This window comes from Eptesicus fuscus, chromosome 22 (genome assembly GCF_027574615.1).
Source record: "Eptesicus fuscus isolate TK198812 chromosome 22, DD_ASM_mEF_20220401, whole genome shotgun sequence".
NCBI classification, from domain to species: Eukaryota; Metazoa; Chordata; class Mammalia; order Chiroptera; family Vespertilionidae; genus Eptesicus; species Eptesicus fuscus.
In genome coordinates, this window is record NC_072494.1 from 20,102,892 (window position 1) to 20,121,620 (window position 18,729).

Genomic DNA, 18,729 nt, shown 5'->3' on the forward strand with positions numbered 1-18,729 from the left:
CTCCTGAGTCTGCCGGGACTCGCCATGCTTGGGTCCCCTCTGCTGGTTCTTCCTCTCCCTCATCGCCCTGCCTGCTGCCTGGCCCTCCACCGAGTATGCCCACGTCTCCTTCCCAGCCTGCCCCCTCTCTTTCCAGTGGGAAAGGGGTCTTGATGGCTGCTCGGCGATGGTACTTGGGAACAGGGGTGGGGTCCCTAGATGCCTCCCTCCTCCTGCCCGGAGCTCAGCTCACAGCGGGGTCTTTCTGGTTGTTTGTCTGGGGTGGCCCCTCTTTCTCCGGCACCCCTCCCCCTCTCCCCATGCATCTTGGCCTTCAGCGCTCAGGTGTATGGTCTTTGAGGCTCCTTCAGTTCCAGAATCCCTGGGTCCTTGTGTCCAAGCAAGACTTGGAGGACAGGCATGATTCAAGGAAATGCAAGAGGCTTCTTGGTGCAAGACACTGCCCAGGACCAAAGATCACACTTGATCTTAGCCCAGAGGCCGAGAAGCGATGGGACCCAAAATCAAAGTCATTGGTTTTCAGGCCGAAGACCCAGCCAACCCTCTCACTTAACGATGAAGAACCTGGGGCCTGGAGTGGGGAGGTGACATGTCTGAGGACCCACAGTTGTGACAAACACCTGGACCCCTGGACAATGGGCCCAGCGCTCGCCCAAGGCCGCCGGGCCAGGAAAGAACGGAGGAGGAGGAGGATGTTACTTTGTGCTTGCTTTTCGTCTGATACTTTCTTAATCGCCTTCATGTGAATTATAGCTTCTAAGTGAGCAACAGGATGGCACATTGTCAATGGGGGGAAGCGCAGGGGGACGTGGCCCAGAATCATTGTTTCATTGTTCTGTGCACCGGACCAGGGCCTGTGGCCGCACCTGGACCACAGTGTGTCACAGTGGTGCCCCGGGTTGTCCTCGGGGTCGGTGTCCTTGGATCACACGCTCTATACGTGTCCCATGTACCCAGGGCTCCCGTGTCCTTCGAAGCCCGCATGACCTCAGTCCTGGTGTGCTGGCCGGTGGCCCCACGCCCTCATGGTACATCTTGTGCAGTCATATAAACTGGCTCCTGGCACTGTGCCATTTGGCCCCTGGGAGGAAGTGAGACTGTACGTTGGCATGTGTCACTTTACACCTGCTGGTCGTTTAGTCTAGTCTTCACTCCTACCCCACCCAGTGGGCACGGCCATTCCGCAGGCCTCCAGCCCGGGACCCAGAGCAGGGCCCGCAGTGAGTGAGGGGCGGCGCTGGCCTGGCTGGTTCTGGGAGTTTGGCTCCTGATGCCCCAGGGCGAGCCCTTCACTGGTGCTCTGCCTCCTCGTCCTTGCCTTAACCCGTTTTTGGCAAGGAGCCCGGGATGTTCAGAATCTTACGCTACTTGGCTACTCCCCAGACTGACGTAAGCGTTTATATTGGTCTGTCGTCCACAAAGGCAAAGAGAGTGACTTCCTGTTGTTAGATACCTTACAAATGCTTGAGAGACTTACAACAGAAACCAGGCCCTGCCCAAGAGAAGGTTTATAGAAAGCACACGGCTGCCCAGACAAACTCACAGGCAACAAAGGGAAGTGCTCTGAGACGTCACAGCCCCTCGGGGGCCTGGGATGCCGCCCTGGGTCTGCCCACGGCCACCCCCTGCCTCGCTCCTCACACCCCTCGCCTCCGCCCTTGGCCCTGACTCGGCTGTGACCTCAGCCTTGGACGGGCCAGTAGCTTTCTGCTCTGTTGTGGGAAGACCTTGGGTGCTTTTCTCTGCTTCGATCTTCCACGAGAGCTTTCCTGCGACCACATGCTCTTCCCACTGCGTTTCCGTGGTTCACATTAGACGCCGCCTCCACGTGTGTTCGGTTTTCATGAAGGCAGAGCCACTTGGGGAGGCCCTTGTGGGTGGGCAGGCTCTTGACGGAGAAGCATGGGTAGAAAGGATGCTCAGAGATTCCGGGCAGGGAAACGTAGAACTGGGCAGGAGCGCAGGGGCCTCCTGGTGCGCCCGCGGGCAGAGAGGAGGGCTGTGGGTTGTGGCCAGGGTCCCCAGGGCCTTCTTAGGGTGCGTGTTACTTTGGGGGCTTTGTAACGGGAGGCAGATGTTGTGATCAGAGCTGCCCTTCAGGAAAAGATGACGGGATCTGAAAAGCTCTGGGAAATGCTTTCAGAGAGTTCTCTGTGCATTTAACAGACATTTAGTGAGCACCCAGTATATGCCCCACGTTGCGTCAGGTGTTGGGGATTCCGCAATGAAGGACAAAGATGATGGTGTCTGCTATCATGGAGCCTCGTGCGTTCGGATCACGGAGGGAACATGCCATACAGGTCACATAGAATCAGCAAATTCCAACTCGGTCTGCTTAGCTGGCTAAACTAGAAGCATGTATTTGAATTATGTGTTTATCCCAATGTCCCAGGCCCTCCTGCCCCTCCCAACCTTTGTCTCAAACGCATCCATCCCATGGCACCCGAAATGGCCTTTGAATAAATAGATTTCTCTTCAAGCTTAAAGCTAAGTCAATGATTCCCGTCTGGATTCCTAAAGGCACTGATTTGTGTCGGCTCTCCACACAGCCAGAGGGAGTATTCATTAACGTCTGGGAACCCAGTCCCGGGGAAACGCGACGAAAAGGCGTTCTTTATACCTTTTACTCCAAGAACGCTTCTCTAGGCCCCAGGCACTCGCTAGGCTGACTGGTCTGCAGTGTCTGATTAGCATTTATGAGCCTCACAGGACTAGCATTCCCGGAAACGATCAGAGGTGTCCTTGGTGGTGAGTTAAGTCAGCGCTTCCCTAGTGGTCGGCAAACCGTGGCTTGCGAGCCACATGCGGCTCTTTGGCCCCTTGAGTGTGGCTCTTCCACAAAATACCACAGGCCTGGGCGAGTCTATTTTGAAGAAGTGGCGTTAGAAGAAGTTTACGTTTAAAAAATTTGGCTCTCAAAAGAAATTTCAATCGTTGTACTGTTGATATTTGGCTCTGTTGACTAATGAGTTTGCCGACCACTGGCCTAGACAGTTGTGCAAAAGGAGCCGAGCTTTGGGCCTGCGACGTGCTCTCCGGGGAGCCGTCCTTCGGTGTCTCCTCGTGTCGCTGCCGCGGAGACGGTTCCTCTGTCCTGGAAAAACCAAAGCGGTGCCCACCGACCTTGGTTGTTTGGTTGTGATTGTGGGGTGTGTTTGTGGGGATTGTCGCCCTGTGTTTCCAGACGTTTAGTCCCCAAATGTCTGGAAACACAGGGCGACGATGTGTTTATTGTGCTTTTTTCCAGACGAACAATCGGACCCCTGGCTTCTCCCGAAAGGACCGCGTGGCTGAGCCCAGCAGCAGCGGCGGCAGCGGCAGCGAGTGGGGTGGCCGTGGCCACGCAGGCCCGCAGGTAGGCGCCCCGCCCAGGGGCCTCTAAGCCAGGTGGCTGTGGGCTCAGAGCCGCCAGGAAACACGGAGGGGACTGATCCACTGTGTCTGTAAAGAACACTGCTATCAGGAGGGAGAGGGAGGAGATGGTTACCGATGGCACTGGGACGGGGGCGGGCGGGGTGCAGGGCGGTCGAGGCCCCTCGTGGGTGTTCTCTGGAGGAGTGGGGGAGGGGCGTGAGGCGGTGTCCCTGGCTGTGCTCTGCTGGCGTCTTCCAGCCTGGTCTGGCTCAGTCGTCGAGGCTGGTGCATTTATTTTCTCTCAGTTGGGAATCACATCCAACAGCCTGTGCCCGTCTCCCCACCATCTGTCCTGGGGGTTGACGACATCTTGGCCAGCCCAGGTGTCTCCACCTGCCTGCCCACACCGTGCCCCAGCGCCCCAAACCACCGTGAGTCCTTGCAAGACCCCGGTGGCGACGATGGCGTCACACATGCCATCGCTGGGCCGAGGGGATCCTCCGTCAGTGGTTAACGCTGCTGCTCTGAGTATGTTTTCTCGATGGTTCTCGCCTGGCTCTCCTGACGGGCTCAGGGGCCCTCTGACCGGTGGAAGTGCCGTTTTGTACAGAAATGGTCGCACCCCAGCAAGTGACCTGCGTGTCGATGATCAGGTTTATAACTGAAACCCAGCCCTGGGCGTGATGAGATAGATGCCTGTATTCTCCCCAATTTCCTTAACTGCTGACCGTAACCCACGGGAGCCGCTCCCCCCAGAGTGTGCGCACGTGGTGTGTGACAGATGTGAGTGTGCGGGGGAAACAGGTGGTAGTTCCCTCCCAGTCAGTGTGATCGTATGGTTGTGATTTTGAACAAAAGCACAAGCTCCTCGATGTAGACTGATTAGAACACCATGATTATTAGGAGAATGAAGTGATGCTTCGTCATGTGGACATTGCGCAGGTGAGTCCGGTGGCTGGGTCCCCGCCCTGCTGATGAGGAACACGGGCCAAAGGGGCTGTGACTGGCCGGACACACAATGGCGGTTGGTGGAGTCGGGGCCACAATCCGTTTTCCGACTCCTGGCACCTCCGCCTGCCAGGTCTTCCCACAAAAGTCCTTAAAAATGAGCCGGAGGCTGCGCCCACCTTCCTCTCCCTGGACGCAGGCAGACTGCTTCCCCGCCCCATGCGTCGCCGCGGGGCCGTGGGGGAGTTCTGGCCAGGGGAAGGGTCCTTGTGTTCTCGCTCTGCTTGCTCACCGGCTGGTGACAGGCAAAGACCCCGGGGAGGTCTGGGCCCTGGATGACTGGAGCACAGCGCCCCCTGCTGACCGCAGTCAGGAGGGGAAGAGTGAGAAGGGAACCTTCCTTGGTGCCGCCAGAGAGGTAAGGGGCCTTTGCTCCGCAGTGAGCCTGTGCTGACAGCACGCCGCTGGGCACGGCTGTAACAGTGAGCCTGTGCTGACAACACGCCGCTGGGCACGGCTGTAACAGTGAGCCTGTGCTGAGAACACGCTACTGGGCATGGCTGTAACAGTGAGCCTGTGCTGAGAACACGCCGCTGGGCACGGCTGTAACAGTGAGCCTGTGCTGAGAACACGCCGCTGGGCACGGCTGTAACAGTGAGCCTGTGCTGACAACACGCCGCTGTGCACGGCTATAACAGTGAGCCTGTGCTGAGAACACGCCGCTGGGCACGGCTGTAACAGTGAGCCTGTGCTGAGAACACGCCGCTGGGCACGGCTGTAACAGTGAGCCTGTGCTGACTGACAACACGCCGCTGGGCACGGCTGTAACAGTGAGCCTGTGCTGACAACACGCCGCTGGGCACGGCTGTAACAGTGAGCCTGTGCTGACAACACGCCGCTGGGCACGGCTGTAACAGTGAGCCTGTGCTGACTGACAACACGCCGCTGGGCACGGCTGTAACAGTGAGCCTGTGCTGACTGACAACACGCCGCTGGGCATGGCTGTAACAGTGAGCCTGTGCTGACTGACAACACGCCGCTGGGCACGGCTGTAACAGTGAGCCTGTGCTGACTGACAACACGCCGCTGGGCACGGCTGTAACAGTGAGCCTGTGCTGACAACACGCCGCTGGGCACGGCTGTAACAGTGAGCCTGTGCTGACAACACGCCGCTGGGCACGGCTGTAACAGTGAGCCTGTGCTGACTGACAACACGCCGCTGGGCACGGCTGTAACAGTGAGCCTGTGCTGACAACACACCGCTGGGCACGGCTGTAACAGTGAGCCTGTGCTGACAGCACACCGCTGGGCACGGCTGTAACAGTGAGCCTGTGCTGACTGACAACACACCGCTGGGCACGCTGTAACAGTGAGCCTGTGCTGACAACACGCCGCTGGGCACGGCTGTAACAGTGAGCCTGTGCTGACAGCACGCCGCTGGGCACGGCTGTAACAGTGAGCCTGTGCTGACTGACAACACGCCGCTGGGCATGGCTGTAACAGTGAGCCTGTGCTGACAACACGCCGCTGGGCACGGCTGTAACAGTGAGCCTGTGCTGACAGCACGCCGCTGGGCACGGCTGTAATAGTGAGCCTGTGCTGACAACACGCCGCTGGGCACGGCTGTAACAGTGAGCCTGTGCTGACAACACGCCGCTGGGCACGGCTGTAACAGTGAGCCTGTGCTGACTGACAACACGCCGCTGGGCACGGCTGTAACAGTGAGCCTGTGCTGACTGACAACACGCCGCTGGGCACGGCTGTAACAGTGAGCCTGTGCTGACTGACAACACGCCGCTGGGCATGGCTGTAACAGTGAGCCTGTGCTGACAACACGCCGCTGGGCACGGCTGTAACAGTGAGCCTGTGCTGACAACACGCCGCTGGGCACGGCTGTAACAGTGAGCCTGTGCTGACTGACAACACGCCGCTGGGCATGGCTGTAACAGTGAGCCTGTGCTGACAACACGCCGCTGGGCACGGCTGTAACAGTGAGCCTGTGCTGACTGACAACACGCCGCTGGGCACGGCTGTAACAGCGAGCCTGTGCTGACAACACGCCGCTGGGCACGGCTGTAACAGTGAGCCTGTGCTGACTGACAACACGCCGCTGGGCACGGCTGTAACAGCGAGCCTGTGCTGACTACACGCCGCTGGGCACGGCTGTAACAGTGAGCCTGTGCTGACAACACGCCGCTGGGCACGGCTGTAACAGTGAGCCTGTGCTGACAACACGCCGCTGGGCACGGCTGTAACAGTGAGCCTGTGCTGACAACACGCCGCTGGGCACGGCTGTAACAGTGAGCCTGTGCTGACAACACGCCGCTGGGCACGGCTGTAACAGTGAGCCTGTGCTGAGAACACGCCGCTGGGCATGGCTGTAACAGTGAGCCTGTGCTGACAACACGCCGCTGGGCACGGCTGTAACAGTGAGCCTGTGCTGACTGACAACACGCCGCTGGGCATGGCTGTAACAGTGAGCCTGTGCTGACAACACGCCGCTGGGCATGGCTGTAACAGTGAGCCTGTGCTGACAACACGCCGCTGGGCATGGCTGTAACAGTGAGCCTGTGCTGACAACACGCCGCTGGGCACGGCTGTAACAGTGAGCCTGTGCTGACAACACGCCGCTGGGCACGGCTGTAACAGTGAGCCTGTGCTGACTGACAACACGCCGCTGGGCACGGCTGTAACAGTGAGCCTGTGCTGACTGACAACACACCGCTGGGCACGGCTGTAACAGTGAGCCTGTGCTGACAACACGCCGCTGGGCACGGCTGTAACAGTGAGCCTGTGCTGACTGACAACATGCTGCTGGGCACGGCTGTAACAGTGAGCCTGTGCTGACAACACGCCGCTGGGCACGGCTGTAACAGTGAGCCTGTGCTGACTGACAACACGCCGCTGGGCACGGCTGTAACAGTGAGCCTGTGCTGACAACACGCCGCTGGGCACGGCTGTAACAGTGAGCCTGTGCTGACAACACGCCGCTGGGCACGGCTGTAACAGTGAGCCTGTGCTGACTGACAACACGCCGCTGGGCACGGCTGTAACAGTGAGCCTGTGCTGACAACACGCCGCTGGGCATGGCTGTAACAGTGAGCCTGTGCTGACAACACGCCGCTGGGCACGGCTGTAACAGTGAGCCTGTGCTGACTGACAACACGCCGCTGGGCACGGCTGTAACAGTGAGCCTGTGCTGACTGACAACACGCCGTGGGCACGGCTGTAACAGTGAGCCTGTGCTGACAACACGCCGCTGGGCACGGCTGTAACAGTGAGCCTGTGCTGACAACACGCCGCTGGGCACGGCTGTAACAGTGAGCCTGTGCTGACTGACAACACGCCGCTGGGCACGGCTGTGACAGTGAGCCTGTGCTGACAACACGCCGCTGGGCACGGCTGTAACAGTGAGCCTGTGCTGACTGACAACACGCCGCTGGGCATGGCTGTAACAGTGAGCCTGTGCTGACTGACAACACGCCGCTGGGCACGGCTGTAACAGTGAGCCTGTGCTGACAACACGCCGCTGGGCACGGCTGTAACAGTGAGCCTGTGCTGACAACACGCCGCTGGGCACGGCTGTAACAGTGAGCCTGTGCTGACTGACAACACGCCGCTGGGCACGGCTGTAACAGTGATGCGATGACGCAGCATCATCATCCCCGCGAGCGCCTCTTTGATCCAACAGGGCTTAGCCAAGCGCTCCCGGTGCCGTGCTGGGACCGCATTTCCCCGGTTCGAACCCTGACTGCTCCTGTCTGTAACCTGTGTGTGGGGCTCCGTGTTCTCCTCCGTGAGGTGGAGCTGTGACTGGTTGTTGTGACAAGTCGGTGAGGCCGAGGACGCGGCGCCGCTCGGAGCCCAGCCTGGCGATAACCGAACAACAGGGAGGAGGCGGTGCCGACCCTTAGCTGACGGTGCTGGAGTTTGGGCCGGTTCCGGTCGTGGCTTTGGTTCTGTGGGCCTCCTTTAGGTGAAGGCGCGGTCTCTCTCCGTAGTAAGGAGATGCTTTCTAACTCACTCATCCGTTTCCAAAGAGACTGTTCCAGAATTAAAACGTGGACGTCACTCAGAGCAGCGTGCTGAGCGACAGTCTCTTCACCCTCCGGGGAGCTCACGTTCCGGGCAGAGTCCGACCACGTCTTCCCCCCCTCCCCCGCCCCCTCACCCCAGTGGCCTTCTGTCTGCGAATGCACCCCGTGAGCGCCAAGTCTATGCATACAGCCATGGATGACGGGTGCGGCCAGGCTACCTACCTTCTGCAGGGAGAAGGCAGATGACAGCCAAATAAACCAAGGCAGCGCTCAGGGCCACGCGGGAAGTAGTTGGCGTGGCCCCGAGGAGGGGACTTGGCACTGAGGTCTGAGGGGTGACAAGGATCCAGAGGGCACAGAGCCTGGGAACGGCCGTCGGGCAGGGACCACAGGACAAAGGCTCCGAGGTGGGAAGGAGGTCCCCGGCTCTCCTTTCCCCGGGCAGCTCTGGGGGTGGGGGTGGGGGGGGGTGGGAGGGGAGAGAGGGTCCCTGGACGTCAGGAGCCCCTGTCATCTGTCCGAGCCTCAGTGTGGCTCTGGTTTCCTCCCTCCGGCTCCTCTTCCTAAAGCCTCGCGTGACCTTGGTCCTCTTGCCCTCCTTTGGCTCCTCGTCGCTTAGATCTCTCGTGATCGGTCCCGTCATCCCAGCCTCATCTCCACCCGCCCCTCGCACCCCACTTCCCTTAAGTTCTCCCAACACCCTGCTTTCTCCCGCTGTGAGCTCCACACGCTGTTCCGTTGCTGGAAGGCTTTTCCACCTTCCTCCCTCGTCCCGCTCAGAGGTCCTCTGTCCCCAACCCTCCCCAGAGGGATTTCCTCCTCTTCCGAACTCTGAGTCGGTACCTACCATGGCCTTTATCGGACTGCATTACAGTTGCTTCCTTTAAAAGCAGGAAAGCACCAGGGTCACACACATTCCTTGTGGGCTCGCTTCTCACACTCGTGCAAGCTCCTAACTCTTAGCGATCCACTCGGCTGTGGGACTTGACAGCTCGCTCTGTGCCTGCCACGCACTTGGGGCCTAATCACTACGTGGTGAGGGAATGAATTCTTTCCAGGCCTGGACTAAGCCGAAGACTGACTGCATGTCCTTGGTCCCCCTCCCTCCCATCATGGGTCAAACCGTATCCCATTGCACAGGCCGTGGGAAGTCCTGAGCCCAGGGCCTCACAGTGGGGCCTGATGTGGCCACAGCGTTCTTGCAGACGCACTGAGGCAAGAAGAGGTCACACGGGCCAAGGGCCCGTCCTGTGCTGTGCTGAGGTCGAGGGTGTCCTCTGCGAAGGGGATTCGGACACAGACGGGCGTGCACAGAGGGAGGCAGTGTGAAGAGACACTGAGAAGGGGGCCCTTACAAGGAGAGGGGCCCCGAGCTTCACTAGGAACCTGCCCTACCCACACTCGGAGCTCGTGTTTCCAGCCCCCAGAGCCGGAGACACTGTTTCTGTTTTGAAGGCCCCCAGCGTGTGGCACTGTGTCAGGGCGGCCCCAGGAAACTAGCCATACACCCCTCTGCTTCACCCCCACTCCACCCCATCGGCTGGACCCAGCGGCTCTACCTCCAAAATCCATGCCTCCTAAATCCATCCCTCTCCATCCATGGCCAGGCCACCATTGTCTCTCCTCCGATTACTGCGACACCTTCCCACCGAGGCGCTGGTTCCCCTGGTCCCTCTAAAGCCTGCTTCCCCCCCCCGAGAGCCAGATCACGTCACTCCCCACACCCTGCACCTCCACTCACTCCCATCCCCCCATGGCTTCCCAACGCCTATAGAGTGAAACCTGAACTCCCTGCTGTGCCCCCCCAAATGCCTCCATCATCTGGCCCTGCCTCCTTCTCCAATCTCATCTACCCCTTCTCACCTCCCGCACCCGGACACCCCTACTTCAGGCCTGTCCACCCTGACCTTGTCTGTCCCTGGTACATTAGCTCTCAGATCTTGGCGGGCGTGACCACTCCTCACATTTGGAGCTCAGCTCAAATGCATTTCTGCTGAAATGTGAGCTCAGTGGTTAGCCCATCAAGCCCCACCGCCAGTCAACACTCCAGGCCTGTCGCTGCCCTTGTGGCAGGAACTTCTCCTTCACGTGTCGTGTCTCGTCACTGCAGGTTACACGTCACTGACTGCCTTCCTGTGCTGGAATGTGAGTGCAGTGAGGACAGGGCGCTGGCCTGGCTCATTCTGTTTGGATGCCCAGAGTCTGAACGAGTGAATAAAGTCATGCCAGTGAAAGGGCCTCCAAGAAAAGAGATCTGGAAAAAATGTTCATCGGTCAACCCTGGTCACTGGGGAGAGAGCAGGGGCAGTGAAGGCCATAGAACAGCAACCATCGGCCACGTCTCTGACTAGACATTGATGACAGTTACTCACCATTTAGCCCACAGGCCAGCCAGGTCCTCCAGGCAAGTAACTCTTTTCAGGAGTAAATAATGATCAAGAAAACTCCGTATCGCTGAGAGCAGCAGGGAGTGTGTGTGGGGGCGCCTTTATCAGTGCCCAAATAATTGCCTACCTTCCTTTTGCTCGGTCACAAAGGGCTCATTGTAGCTGGGACTTTCTGATAACAAGGGATCCTGTCCTAATTACTATATGCTGTTTCAGGTTCAGCAGAAAGGAAAATGAAAATGCTCCATTCATTTCACTCCAGGTTCAAATGAGTCAGTCTTTCAATCAGTCAAGGATTAATTAAACTGTGCTAGGAAGTACAGGGGAGGTAAAAGACACCCTCTCTCTACTCAAAGATGAAACCAGGGAAATAGAGAACAATTTAAGAACGCTGGAAAGAGTTTACGGTTTTTACCTGGGCTTCCTCTGACTTCCGGTTAGGGAAGGCCTAGGGTCTCTAGCCACTTTATCTCCATGCCTCTTCACATCCTCTTCTCTCTTCTCATCCCTAATTACATGGTCTCCACAGGGTCCATGCGAATAGTCAGGCACCCTTAGGATTTGACACTAGAAGTCACGTCTGAGTCTCTGAGAATCCCAACTATGCTCACTCCAATCGAATACAGTTCCTGTCTCCAGCCCATCAGCAAGGCAACAACTTCCTCATATTTCCGTCCCTGAGATGATCAAGGACATTTTCTGGTGTTTCTTCTCCTGAACAGAAAACTTATGGTCAAGAATGTGGCCTCCTCCCCTAATGGAGTGTGGAGTCTGGGTAACATTCACTTAAGCACCTTTTCAAGTTTTCTCTCCTGTGAATAGATATTAGCACATTTCTCAGAGGGTTAGTGTTTCACCCACTGTGCTACATCAGTTCTTTAAATCCTTACCCGAGGATATGTTTATTGAGAGAGGAAGGAGGAGAGAGAGAGAGAGACAGACAGACAGACATCGACTGGTTGCCTCAGTATACACCCCAACCAGGGATCAAACCCACAACCTAGGTATGTGCCCTGACTAGGAATCGAACCCACAACCTATTTGGTGTGTGGGGTGACATTCCTACCAACTGAGCCACCCGGTGTGCTGCATCATTTTAGCCTCAATACCTAGCACAGTGCCTGGTAGGTTGGTAATAGATATTTGTTGAATGGATAGATGGGTGAATGAATGAATGAGTGGGTAAATGAATGAGGGAATGAATGCCTTATTGGGAAGAATAAAATAAGTCATGTGTGGGAAGCATGCAGCTTAAATACACCTCACACAGTGGGTGCCTTAAAATTGCCTTGACGATGACATAACACTATCTTGTTATTATACTACTCTATCCATTTAAGAAATTATTTCATTGTGACCAGAGTTGGATCCATTTTCACTAAGCTGGGGTAAAGAGGGAGTCAGCCACCGCCCCGGGAATCAGGGCAGACAACTGGCCGTTCCTCCGCCTTCTTGCTCTTTCCATTCATCCCCAGCCGCGCCGCCCTCCTCTGCCCTCCTGACCTCCAGGACCCAGTTTCTGAGGGGCGCCTTGTTTGTCCATCACTATCATCTTTCTCCTCTTCGTTTCAGCGAGAATGCGCACTTGTTTTCCTTTGGCTGGCCTCTGTTGACATAGATGCCTCAGGAGGCCAAAGCCTCAGAACAGAGGGTTGGCAAAAGGTCTTATCACTTTCCCCAGGAACAGAGGGTGATCTGTTGAGTCAAACGGCTGCCATTTGCTGCGTTCTTACTAAGAGCGCAACTCGGAGGTGTGTAATCCAGGTTAGACAGGTGTGGCTAATTCAGCACCTCAGGAGGGGGGCCTTTGTGGTCCCATTACACAGATGGGAAGACCGAGGCTATCAGAGATTAAGTGCTTGGCAAAGGCTACTCGGCTGCTAAAGTTCAGAAGAGGTTTGACTATAGTCCCTTCTGAACCCCAAGATCCTGCTGTCACCACCATCCCCAGGAGGCCCCCTTGTCTTCCAGGATGAGGGGTGTTCACCCATTGGCCCTCCATCCAGCAGTCTAAAGCCTGCACCTGATGGATATTCTCTGGGTTAATGAAGACACCTCTGAGCCTTCCAGCAGCTCCATTTTCATAGGACCAAACGTGTAGGAGGGAAGTTCAGAATAATATCACATGACAGTGGGTATGGGGATTACAGCCACCTCATGGGCCCCTTTGTTTGAATTCTTTTTCCTCTTCTGATTTCATACGAAGTTCTCGACCTTTAGCTGGTCCTGGAATTTGGCCACGCTAACCTCCCCCACGGCCAAGATCGGCTGGAGCTTTTGAAGGGCCCATGTTCCCCCCGTCGCACACCCTTGTCCCCCTGCCTGCTTCCCCCAGTCCTGTCAGCTGCCCGGTCCCTGCGGGCCGTTCAAGCTTGTGTTCCCTGTCCACTCCCGCTGGAGTAGGGACACATCACCTACTCTGGGTGCTGTCATCTGTGTAGGGGGCAGCCCCCCAGGGGGCTTGACACAGAGAAACAGGGAACAGGCAAAGGCAGCCTCACTCTCCGGCTGTCCCCTCCAGTTGGATGCCTGACGCTGGTCTTTGACTTCGGCTGATGGGACAAAGGATGAGGAGCAGGGACGTTTTCGAGAGGAATGAAAAGCTATCAGAACGCCCCAGGACAGGACAAAAGGGTGGAGAGGGGCCCCAGGACAGGACAAAGGCTGGAGGAGAGCGGCCCCCAGGACAGGACAAAGGCTGGAGGAGAGGGGCCCCCAGGACAGGACAAAGGCTGGAGAGGGGCCCCCAGGACAGGACAAAGGATGGAGAGGGGCCCCCAGGACAGGACAAAGGCTGGAGGAGAGGGGCCCCCAGGACAGGACAAAGGCTGGAGGAGAGGGGGATGGAGAGGGGCCCCCAGGACAGGACAAAGGCTGGAGGAGAGGGGCCCCCAGGACAGGACAAAGGCTGGAGGAGAGGGGCCCCCAGGACAGGACAAAGGCTGGAGAGGGGCCCCCAGGACAGGACAAAGGCTGGAGAGGGGCCCCCAGGACAGGACAAAGGCTGGAGAGGGGCCCCCAGGACAGGACAAAGGCTGGAGGAGAGGGGCCCCCAGGACAGGACAAAGGCTGGAGGAGAGGGGCCCCCAGGACAGGACAAAGGCTGGAGGAGAGGGGCCCCCAGGACAGGACAAAGGCTGGAGGAGAGGGGCCCCCAGGACAGGACAAAGGCTGGAGGAGAGGGGCCCCCAGGACAGGACAAAGGCTGGAGGAGAGGGGCCCCCAGGACAGGACAAAGGGTGGAGAGCGGCCCCCAGGACAGGACAAAGGCTGGAGAGGGGCCCCCAGGACAGGACAAAGGCTGGAGAGGGGCGCAGTGGAAGGAGCAGTCAGCTGGGAGGCAGAGGACCCCGTTCTAGTCTCCGTTCAGTTTCCTCCAAGCACCTGACCTTGGGCAGGTCGGTCCAGCTTTCTGAGCCTTTCCCTCATCTGAGCTATGAAGCTATTCAGCCGCCCAGATATTTCTCGAGGTTGTGGTGAAGACCACACAAGACGTATGCGTGAAAAGGACACTGGGCAGGGAAAATTGCCATCGAAATGCATGGTCCTGGCCTGGGAGAAGATGATATTAAAAAGCTGAATTAAAGCTCAAGTGAGAACCCTGGGCGGCTCTTAGGGGCACAGCCGCCACCCGCCTGACCCCTCCCGCCCCTCCCGTTCCCCTGGTCCTTTGTGAATCGGCATCATTATCGGCTCTGTTTCCAATTGGGAGACTTTGTGGGCGCACGCCGTGACACCACTCACACTTGTCTTGGCCGTCTGCGTCTATCTGATCCGACCACATCCTGGGGTTTGGGCTAATAAAACCCGTAGCCATGGTTACAGTGAAATACCTTGGTCACACAGCTCTCATTCTGACTTCTTAGACCGACTTGGTTGAGAGTATGGAGCCAGTGTCTGGGTGTGGTAGGTGCCTAGGTGGGTTTATTTTTGGAGATGGTGAGCCGAGGCTCTGAGGTCATCGCTGAGTGGAGTGGGTGGGAGGGGTGGGGCCTTCTCCGCTCCACAAATAAATGGGGAGGTTCAGTAACGGAGGGCCAAGTCTTCCCGCGTCATATCCTCTTGGAGGGAAAGAGTGTTTTTTCAAAAAGCAAGAAGACAACCAGGCACTTGTGTGACTCCGGGTCTCCCGCTCAGGTGGTAATTAAAAAACAGGCCTTCAATTCGAAGTTGCATAATTCCCCTTAATATTGCAGAAGGGACCTCGGAGTTCTGCAAACTTTGCAGCAATAACCGAACGGCTGATTCATTCCTCCCGGTGGTGGCCAGGGAGAGGTTGGTAGGCTGGAATACTCGAGAACTAATGGGGTGGCGAAAATATACAATTATGCAACTCAATAGCAATGCAGATACGGGTTTATTTTCCTTCCCATTTCCTCCCTTCATTGAATGTTAACAGAAGTTCAGGACAATTAAAAGCTCAGAGCTGCCTTGCTGCAATATTAAGGCTCACAATGTAAAGGCCAGACCATAGCGGGAGGGGCCAGAACTGTCCTGGCCCAGCATGGCTCAGCGATGCACAGATGCTCAGTGTGGAGTGCCAGACCCTCTGAGCCAGCTGCCCCTCCTCCCTCTGCCCCCAGCAGGCGGGCTGTGCAGAGGAGCTGGTGTGGCTGGAGACGAGTGTCACTTCCTGTCTGCTCCAGTTTAACTCTGCACCCTGCTGTCCAGCGCAGGGTTTCACTGGGCGATGAGTAACTGTGCTGAATGCAGAGCACCCATGCGAGTGCCCTGAAGGCTTACCGAGCACCGCTCTGGCCAGCAGCCCTGGTGTAGACGGCGTTTTCTCGGTCTCACCAGGGACGCTTTAGGCGCCCACCTCTCCTAATTGCCCTGCCCAGCTCCTGCACAGAGAATTCTAGAACGGCCACTGCCTTCACCCCATCCCTGATCCCCTCCGTTTGCCTGCTCTCGTCCCCAGACGCCTTCCTCTCTCCCTGTAACGTGTGCAAATAAGCCATTGGGGAGAAGGGACAGAAGAAACTGCAGAGGCAGGGGGTGCCCCACAGATGCTAATGTGTACACACATGCATACTAGTACACAGCACACACCCTCTCCTCAGCCTCAACCCTTCACCCCGCGCCCCCATCTCTCTTCCATCCTTGCCTGGAGACCCCAAAGCTTTGTGAAGACTTTCTGGAAAGCTCATGGGCCACTGGGAGTGGGGGGATGAGGCAGGGAAACGTAGACCTTGTCTGATCGCCCCACAGGGCGGCCTCATGGCCGGGCTGCCTGCAGGTTTGGGGCCAGCTTCTAAGCTTTATCTCCCACTAGCAGCACAGAATACATTTTTTTTTTTTTTTATCAGGCTAACCCTCGAAGTATCAGGGCTTGAAGAACTGGGACATTGGGTGGGAACATTTTGATAGAACAACTAGTCTGAACGTGTGGCCCTGCCTCGGCCGGTCAGAGGCAGGGGAGGTCCTGGGGATGGGCGTCGGCTCGGCCGTCACAGGCAGGGACAGGTGTCCTTTGGGGCCTGAAGAGGGCCAGGCAGTTCCGTCCTCAGGGGAGAGCCCGCAGGGGCCCAGCTCTGGCTCTGACTCATCTGGTTGTGTGTGTTCAGGCTCCTGCAGAGGTCACAGGAGCTGAATGCTTGGCTGGAAGGTGGTCTGATGACCACGAGCAGGGGAGGCTCAGAGACTGGGGTCTCCGAGGCCGGCTCAAATTCTCACCTGTGAGCTCGCATGTGTCCTTGGGAAAGGCATTCAGTTGCCTTGGGCCTCAGTTTCTCCATCCCAAAATGGGGAAAGGGATCGCAGTGTGGCCTGGATGGAAGGACACTGGGGGCAGGGCTGTGGTTTGAAGGTCGGGTCACATGCACCAGCTTCCAAGCAAACCAGCAGTGGACGCTGTGAAAGCTCTGTGCCCGCGAGTGCGCCCTCGGCTGGTAGGACTGGGCTGCTATTTGGAGTCATAACGGCTGATTCCCGACAGGATCATAGGGGCGTGGCAAAAACACACCTCAGTTCAGCAGGTGGCAAGTGGCCTGAAGATCTTGGGAAGTTAGCTCCCATGTGAGTCCAGACGGGCAGGTGGATGGGCACCCCACCCCCACCTGGCGGCTTTCACCTGGCTGTGTGGTGGCACTGGGGAACCCAGACCCTCCACGCCCAGGTGACCGCCCAGGTGACCAGTTCCCCAGGGCTGGCCGAGCACGGAGCATGTCCCCCTGCTGAGCCAGTTCTGAGAAGCACATTCCATCCTCTGCCCTGAGGCCTGGGCCAGTGCTGTTTGTGGTTAACCCCGATGACTCCGCGGTGGGGAGGTTTGTGTAGAGTGGGTGCGAGTCTCCCTCTGCACATATAAAACTTATGCTGCAAGCATAGTCTTTGTATACGAAGAAGCTAATAGTACAAATCACCATTATTTGCATCAATAGAATGTGCCATTTGAATTACTTTTCCTGAAGTTGCACATGGGTTTTTATTTCAAGAAGCGCCAGTTACGAATCTACTATGTGACCAACGTGGTGCAGAGGGAGGACAAGGAGGTGTGCAAGCTGCTTCCTTCCAAGGAGTGTTTCTTAATGAAGCTCAGAGCACTCCTGCCAGGGGCCAGGGCGAGGCCCCAAGCCCCGGCCCAGCTTCCTCATCTCTAAGATGGGAAGGTGATAAGCCCACCGACGTCACCCCCACCCAGTGTTGTTGGGAAAGCCAGATGAGAACATCATGAGTCCTTTACAAACTGAAAATGCCCTTTTCATTTCCAAAAATAGTAACAGCAATTAGAGGCTAAAGTGAATATCAGAAAATCCAAAGTGCACGCACCATGAGGAAGGAGAAGGTCAATGCTGGCTTGGGTTTGGGGGGAGGGGCGTGGAGGAGATGGAGGTTGTGCTGGACCCTGTGCGAATGTCATCACCTGGAGGGTCGGACACTCGGAGGGAGAAGGGAAGTTGGGGTGCAATGGATAGGAAGGGCCGCCAAGAGCAGAGTGTGGGCCTGGGTGGCAGGGCAGAAACCCTCCGAGGAAGAGTGGGGGGGATGAGTGGTTCAGGCAAGGCTGGTGAGATACAGACGCTGTGAAGGCCACACACAGGTTTGCTGTGATGGGCCCCAGGGAGGCCCCGGAAGCTGGGGAGCAGGGGACATAGTAGGGCCAGTGTTTCAGACCTCATCTCTCTGGTCAACCAAAGGACGCCTTGGCCAGAGCTGGGGACAGTGCAGGGTTAATCACAAATATTACAATTAAAAAAACCCTTCTATTAATAGCCCACTTTCTCCCTCAGGCAAAATCTGATTAGGAACTGAAATGAAATATCACCAAAGCAATCAGAAAGAAACTGCTATTTATCTCCTGCTCCCTTGGGAGCGGGGAAGGGAGAGTAAAAACTCTGAAGTGATGGCTTCCCCAGGCCCGGCTGACACCGGGGGCCTTGCCTGGTTCTTTTGTGAGTGGGGAGGTGCCGTCAGGGACCCTGCACTTGTAACTCCTCTTAATTCTTCAAAGGCTCTGCAAGCACTTCTTCGCCGGGTCCTGGTCCTGTGGGCAGGGGGCGCTTCTCGCAGTTGCTCAGCTGGATTAGCTGAAGAGCAGGGTTCAGCGTCAGTTTACAACAGCGGCGCTGCCAGCGGCAGGCGGGCCTCAGACTCCGGGGTCCCAGGGGGATGCTCTCTCACTGCCCCTCGTCCTAAGAAGCAACAGGAGACCGAGCACCCGGGGCCCGTCCCCTCTGCAGCCACAGGCCTTCCGTTTCTCAGGCTCCCTGGGATCTGCGGTCCTCTCTGGTTTGGGGCCCCACACACGCTTCTTTATCTGGAACCCCCGGTGCTCCCCAATCCCACCCCAACCACTGCCCTGCCCTCCTGGCCTCTTGCATGTGAGTCTCAGCTGAACTATAGTTCCCTTGGGGAACCTTCCATGACCTCATTGAGGGGAGAGCCCCGACCTGTGCCCCTCACGGTCCCACGGCAACAGCCCCTCCCCTGCCTTAATCCTCTCACAGGATCTACCCCAGGCGTCCTCACACTACGGCCCGCGGGCCACATGCGGGTGTTTT

The 18,729-nt window shown here is 57.4% G+C and overlaps 1 protein-coding gene across 2 annotated transcripts in view; it reads right to left on the reverse strand.

Annotated features, from left to right (window-relative positions):
* Positions 1-18,729, reverse strand: part of KIAA0040 (KIAA0040 ortholog) — a 34,807-nt gene that overhangs the window by 6,196 nt on the left and 9,882 nt on the right. The window lies entirely within an intron of this gene.